Source organism: Coturnix japonica, chromosome 24 (genome assembly GCF_054131305.1).
Source record: "Coturnix japonica strain WE chromosome 24, WE-NBRP24, whole genome shotgun sequence".
Lineage (NCBI taxonomy): Eukaryota > Metazoa > Chordata > Aves > Galliformes > Phasianidae > Coturnix > Coturnix japonica.
The window spans coordinates 2,730,358-2,737,926 of record NC_140686.1 but is presented as its reverse complement, the minus strand read 5'-3'; the positions used below and the strand labels follow the sequence as shown (position 1 = coordinate 2,737,926).

Sequence of the window (7,569 nt, the reverse complement as noted above, 5' to 3'; positions counted from 1 at the left end):
CCTCCATGACTCCACTGCTGGTGCATGCAGGCACCACCTGCCCAATACCCAACATCTCCCCCCTCTTTATTATCTGCAGCCCCTGTAAAGGTTCCCCTGCATACTCCCTGTTACCCCAAAGGTGATTTGCACATTTAAGGCTATTCCGCAAATGAATCAATCATTAAACATATGCGAAAAACAATGAAACTGTCATAATAACATACCGAAGAGATGCAGCTGCAGTGACTACAAACCTGAAAGCACACAACAGCAATCTGCCTAATCTGTGACATTCATCTGCCAAACCTCATTTGGTCTCAAACCTCTGGGGTTCACCCCTGCAGGAAACAGGTTAGCCGTAACTCCCGCTCCTCCTTGGCCGATTCAGTTAACTTTCTAAGAGCACCAAGGGTGCCAAGGGTGGGTAGCAGCTTCTGTGCCTCTTCGTCCCCTGCAAAAGCTCACAGAACTCCATGTTGGCTTTCTCTAATGCTGACCAACTCACACAGTGAGAAGCTCCGTCAGCCAGACCTCTCCGCATTATCCACATAATAAGCAGATTGAGGTCCTCATCACACACTCTGTGTCATTTCTTGTCAGCATGTCCTGTCGCATCCCTGGCTCTCCAGCAGGACTGTAATGCTGGGGTGAGCAACACTGGGCACTGTCAGTGTGTTTTTCTTGCAAGCATCTTCCAGGGAAATACGTGCAGGCGTTCCCCACTCTTGGCTGTATCTCTGCAGTGCTGGGTCCTGTGTGAGCAGAGTTCTCTGCCCCAGAAGCCAAGTCACTGCTGTGCAGAGCTCAGCCTCGGGGTGAATGTGCTCCTGAGTTTGTCCCAGTGCAAGGACAACCTTCTCTTTGCCCTTTAGGAGCACCTCTGGTGCTGATGGGTGCTCTGCTCTCAGCAACCACCCAAATAATGTTGTTTCCATCAAATACTGCAGCCACACGGGGTTGGTGTTCACCACGTCGTACATCAAAGTTTGGGACATCCGGGACTCAGCGCGCTGCATCCGCACCCTGATGTATGTAGTGGAAAGAGTGGCTGTGGGGGACTGTGGGCAGCTCTGTCTTTGCAGAAGATGGTGTGAGGAACTCCTGGGGTCCCACAGGCTGGAAACAGAGCCCAGCTGTTTTAGGATCAGTTCCTACAGCTGTAGGAAACAGGGAGGCTTAGGGAGATCTTGGAATGGAATCTGTGGGGACCCTCTGCAGCAAAGGCTCAAAGGAAAGGATCTGGAAGAGCTTTTCAGCACATCCTGGGGGTGGCCAAGAGCACCAGCCAGAAGGGATGGGGATTCTCTTTTTTGCTTCAACTAATATGCCACAGGAAGACGACCACATTAACCCAGCTGTATTTGTTGTTGTTGTTTATCTACAGCGTAAAGCATTTCCCTTGGAAAGTCTCTGCTGCCACTCATCGTACAACAGACTTAAAGCACAGCACTTGGCACCTAGCAGTGCTGTGAAGGGTTGGAAAGGCAGCGCATCATTGTGCTGAGGGCCAAGAGACGGTTCAGACAACAGAAGCATTTGTCCACATTTCTGACATGAAGGCTGTCGCCTCCCAATCTGGCGACAAATCAAGGCTGCTGTGTGAAAGTACCGTGCCTCCGCACACGGGAACGGACGGGACTCACACACAGTGTGTAACACCGAATGTACCAGCTTAATGCCACGCCACAAACCTACCCAATGCCCAACAGGGGGGACCAGTCAATGCTGCTCATCAGCCATCAACCCCGGATGCTGGAGAAGGCAGACCATGTTGTGGTGCTGGAGCATGACACCATGGCTGAGATGGGGACACCCACCGAACTGAGGACCCGCGGTGGACCCTACAGCCGGCTGCTGCAGCACTGAGGACCACAGGGCAGCTGGAGTGGGATGCGATGGGACATGGGGAGCTGTGGCTGTCTCCGCTCCCCGCTGCAGGATGGGAAGAGTGGGATGCTCTGGGATTTGTATGGAATAAAGTGGAGATGTTTTGTAGAGGAGCAGGTTGGGATGTGGGGTGTGGGCAGCTCAGCCTCAGTGCATGGTTGGTTATGGAAGCTGGGTGTCTGCCCTCAGAATGTGGCTGTGGCAGCACTGTGGGTTATGGGGGGGAAGCACAGCTCAGCCCAATACTGGATGAACTTTCCAGTCACGTCTTCATGCCAAAGCGTTGCAGACAGCACAGGGAGTGCAAAGGGGAGGAGGAGAGCAGCAGTGTGAAATGGAGCAATGGGCAAAGAGTGTGGGGTGGGGGGAGGAGGGATGAGGAGAGGTCCCCTCATCCACCCCAACCCTGAGCACGGCACAGAGCAGAATGCAGGCAGGCTGAGCACAGAACAGCCCAACACTTTATTTCACAAGAAGCAGCACAGGAAAAGCATAACAGCATAGGAAGCAGAGGGAGATGTGAGAGGTAGAGGGGATGGGGCTGTGTTCATCACCGACCCCAAATGCTTGTGTGGCCAGTTGGCCCCTTGCAGGCTGAAGCACAGCACTCAGACGGTTTGGTTACTTCCTGTGTGAAGAAGAAGAGATGGTGTCCCATAGGGCCACGTTCACATCCCAACCCTCAGCTCCCTGCAGAGTCCCAGCCCAGCCCTGGTGCAGCACCACAAGGAGCACAAGGAGCACAGGGAACCCTTCCAACCCCCAGCCCCACACCGCAGCTGTGCTCGAGTTGCTGGTTCCACCTTCCTGGCCTGTAAGGTAAGAAGAGCCATTGTCTCAGCCCAGTTTGTAGGAGGGAGGCAAGGTTCTTTGATATACGTATACCTGGTGCGGGATTAAGAAACAACGGTTCAAACATTTGTCCGACCAGTTTATTACAAGACTTTATCAGGGAGATGGGGGAGGGGAGGACAGACGCTATTATGGTGTAGGGTGATGGGGAAGGGAATGCAGTAAAAATATGAAATAGAAGCAAGGAGTCTCTGTAGGAAGCAAGAGGGAGATATTCACCACCATGGATCCATCGAGGTTTGTAGTTCAGTCATTGGTCTTCAGTCGTGGTGGGTCGTCAGGCGTTGTTCTGTTAATGGTGACCACGATGACAATTTCCAATGGTAGCACCAACTTATTTATATGTCCAAAGTGGGCAAGTCAGCTCTCTTTGGAGTGACAGCTCGAATCCAAAGTAGTTGAGTCAGCACTCCTTGGAATGGAAGCTTCTGGCTCTGGGATCTTAGCAGAAATTCCTTTGTTCCCATCTTCTGAGCCTTGCCAGCAGATAAGAGGGAGCAGGGATACCCATCCACATCCTGTTTTTCACAGGGCACGATGGCTTCATTACCCAGTTTTCCCACACCAAGCTGGAGCTATTTAGTCCCGGGCCAGATCTTCCACTCATAAACAGTCCTGAGCACTCTTCTGGAGGCAAACAGCTCTGAAGGAAGGTGCTTTCAAATATTCAAATACCCAAAAAGTGATATTGATTGTCACACGGTAGCACCCATTACTTGCCACTTCAATAAATCATTGAGAGTCTTCTCACAAGAAACACCTCAGGAAGCAAGCTTGGAGCCAGAAAACAAGGAAGGACTCTCACAGCCATGAGCCCCAGCCCTGTTCTTGCTGTGGGGCATGGAGCAGCTTTGAGCACCAGGAAGGGGAACCCTGGGAGAAATCGGGGACCTCAATGCTGCCCTGGCACTGGGCAGAGGTGGGGGACAGCGCTGCCCTCATCACTCACTGGGTGCCGTGTTGTAGCCTTTCTCCTTCTTCCCTGCAGACAGAGAGATGCATCAGCACAGGTTCACATCACAGCCAGGCTGAGGGCTCCTGAGGGAGCCTCAAATCCCCCCACAGCCCCCACTGTCCTCCTACACCCCTCCACTTTTACCTGCATGGCGTCTGTAGATGATGAATCCATGGCCAGCCATGATGGCAATGGCCACAATGGCGACAACCACCCCCACCACGTTGGGCACCAGGCTGGACTGTGACCGCTCTGGGGGAAGGCAGAGCTGTCAGCAGGGGAAGGGGCAGCCCAGAGCCCCCCAGCCCCACATCCCCTCACTCACCCTATGAGTAGAGGCTGGGTTGGGGCAGGCTGGCGTGCTCCACGCAGCACTGGTACTTGTCCCCGTCCCCAGGCACCGTGTCGATGGTGACCAAGGTGTGGTAGGTGCCGTAGCTGTTGGGCACGATGCCCCCCGAGTGGGTGTCCTGGCCCAGCACCATGCTGTCCTTCATCCAACTGACGGCGATAGGCTGTGGGTAGAAGCCGTGAGCGTGGCAGGACAAGGTCAGGATCCCGTCGGCCTTCTTCCCCCACACTCACACTTCGGGTTGCTCTGAAGGTGGGCGGCAGTGAGGGCCGGGCTGAGCTCCCCACGCTGAGCCCCCGCCCCACCTGCAGTCTCACACCGCAGGCCCCCCCTCACCTGTCCTCCCCAGCTCTGCCTTCCCGTTCTCTACATGTCTTTGCAGCCACTGCACACAGGTTTGCTCCAGGTAATGTTTCCGTCTCTCAGCATAACCAGGTTCCTCCCACGCTCTCTTGGTAGGAACTGCCTCTGGAACCGCTGCAGTAAACATCATCGTGTCTTTGTCGAAGGCAATGAAGTCTCTCCCATCATAGCCATACTGATGATAGCCCCGGGTGGTGCCGTCCTCGAGGATGTCACAGCCCAACATCCGCTGCCATGTGTGAGACCCTGAAACACAGCCAGGCAGGGGTTGATGGGCCCCTCCAGCTCCAGGGGACCCACTGTACTGGGGATGGGGTTGGGGTCCCCCAGGGTCGAGCTCGGTGGGGCTGTGACGGGCAGCCCCGGGACGGTGCCGCCGGGCAGGACCAGCCCTGGGGGGTGCGGGCGGCAATGCACCATGGAGCCCCATCCCACAGCATGGAGCCGCGGTGCCAGCTGTGCTCACCGCCGCTCTGCTTGTGGCGCCGTGCCGCATTGACCAGGCTCACGCGGCTATTCTGCTCATTGCTCAGTGCTCTCTGGGTGTTCCTGTCCCAGTACTCGGGATCCACAGCTCCAGGTGCCTTCATCCACTCGGTGCAGGGCACGTAGCTCTGACCAGAGCTGTTGTAGTGCACGAAGATTTCGCCATCCACGTACCCCACTTCAAAGAACCAGGGCTGCTCGGGGCCGGAATCCGTCATCCCTATTTCCAAGTACCGCATGGAGTGGAGCTCTGCGGGGTCGGAGCGCGGCGACCCCCCCTTTTTTATTAATTAGCAAGCTACTGCCTATAGAATAACAACACTACTTATATTAATAACATAACCATTATAACTCAATCAAGGCCTCGATTGACAATACTCTAGATGTGAAAAAAGAGACAAGTCAAACACAGCATAACAACATTACTGTTAAACCTACTAAAAAGAACAAACTCGTTTGCTCTGCAACCTAAGTTTCTGCAACCTGGAAATAAATCCATGAGGGTCCCATTGTGTTCACATGTCACTAGTTAGGAAAAGTCTTCAACTTTCATATACTCTGATATATTGATTTTTAATGGCCACTAACTATTGTGCAACAAATGCTTTTAGGATGCTCATAACCATGCCTTTGAGCTAATAATTGATAATTGAACTTTATGAAGTTGCATGTCAGATAGAACCAGTTTTAGAGGACAAATGTGCTGGAGTATCACTAGGGGCATTATTACTTATTGACCCTTGAGAAACAGCAAACCGTGTTGGTGGTGGTTGCGACAGGCGGTGCCAGCAGGGCCTTCCCTGCTTCAAAGTGCACCTTTCCTCTCTCACCCATCACAGATTCTCTCCTGCATTCAGGGTCCGAAGGATTTCTTCCAGTTGTACACCATATCCGCATGGCCAGTGCGTGATACAGAGCCCAAGTGGAACAGCTGCCTGGAAAACAGAATAAACTATCAAATTTAGTTCTATTAGTATGCACTTTTGTCTCAAGTGATGCATGGTCATATTTTTAAAATCCCAATTAGTTGGGTGTAAGAGACGTATCCATTCTACGATACAGGGTCATCCCTTTGCCTGGGATTCCTTTCCAGGTTTTGTCTTTGCAAATTAAGAAAAGCTAATTAATAGGCTAATAACATCATGAGTGAGCAGTACTAACATACTAAAAGAGCTATTCCCATAGATTACAGCACTGATTACATCAAATCCTTTCTTTAACACACATTTGATCTATGGATAATGCCTAAAATTCTAATTCTTGAGACTGCATTGGTAACACTGAAAATCACACACTATGTCAAACCATTACTAATATTATTTATAACACCGCAAGTTACAAAGCAATTCCACTAGGAAAGAAACACACAAACACAGTTACTATAAAGGCTGGATGCTATTTTCTGCCTTGAGATGAGACCAACAACGTATTCTGGTGGTGTTAGTAACAACCGCACAAGATTAGAAGTGTCTAGTGTCATATGAGTATCCTCAGTGAAAATCCATTGAATGATTTGCTTAGAAGCTTCAGATCATTTCCCATAGTCAGTCACAGTCTTACCAGCCTGCTGTAACAATTTCCAATGATGCACTTCCCACCGAGCAGCTCCCTGCTGATCGTCTATCAGCGGGCAAGCGAGCTGAAACACAGCTTGACACGGTCCCTCCAATATCATGTCTCTAATGACTCCAGACCAACGCAAAGGTGGAGGATCGCTACGTGTGGGGGGGAATCGCATAGACAGGGGCTGTAAAGACATCGGTGAAACGCTCGAAGAGACTGATGCCTCCTTCGTACGCAGTTCTAAGTCCTGCAGCTCCTCAGTTAATGTTTTATTATGTTCCTCCAACGCTTTCTCATTCCCACCATTATCCGAGTCGCTTTCACTCTCAGGAGCTTCTTGCTGCTCTGCACACCCCTCAGCCCCCCCCCACCGCACCTTCCTCACCAGCCAAAACCGGATCTGCCAGAGACGTTGAAGAGGTCGAGGACGGGGGATTATTCGGGGCTTCTGCGGCAGCCCTGACTTGTGAGGCTGATGAGCAAACAGAGTACGAACCTCCTGGTAACAGGGAGTCAAGCTCTGACCTTGACTGAGCACTAGGTCCGGATAGAGCTTGTACCACAGCAGCAGCAATCTGCCGCTCGGCTTGCATATTCTTCAGTGTATATATTTTGTATTCCTTATTTTTGGAGATAACAAAGTCCTACATATGGTCGACTATTTCTCGACATTCGGCTACAGTGAACATCAGTGCCACCTCCTGAAGGTGTCCATTCATATGAGCCCATTTTACCAGCTCGGATATGCATTTAGGAGATACCTGCTCCCCTGTCTTAGAGAGAATACATTTGAGCAGTTCCTCCACAGCTTCCCACAACATCGTGGATGTCAGAGAACGGGATGGTACCCCGATGAGAGGTGAGTGCCATCCCCCCCCCCCCCCACAGTTCTTTATTGCCCCCACCTCATTATTTGTGGTTCCTATCCCTTTATTTTGTTCTCTCCCCCATATTTGTGCCCTCACTCTGTGTTTATTTTGCTCACCCCCCCTCCGCCCCCGCAATTTTTTCAAACCAGCTTCGTCTGCACCAGCAAGCACCTGCGGGACCCTGAAGCTGGTGGGGGACGTGGGGACCCCCCCTGAGAGGGGAGAGCGCGACAGCCGCTTGGACTGGGAGCAGGAGCCGG

At 52.1% G+C, this 7,569-nt stretch overlaps 1 pseudogene; it reads right to left on the bottom strand.

Moving 5' to 3' along the window:
• Nucleotides 1-261: 261 nt before the first annotated feature.
• LOC146757005 (class I histocompatibility antigen, F10 alpha chain-like) lies at nucleotides 262-5,349 on the bottom strand (annotated as a pseudogene).
• Nucleotides 5,350-7,569: the final 2,220 nt, after the last annotated feature.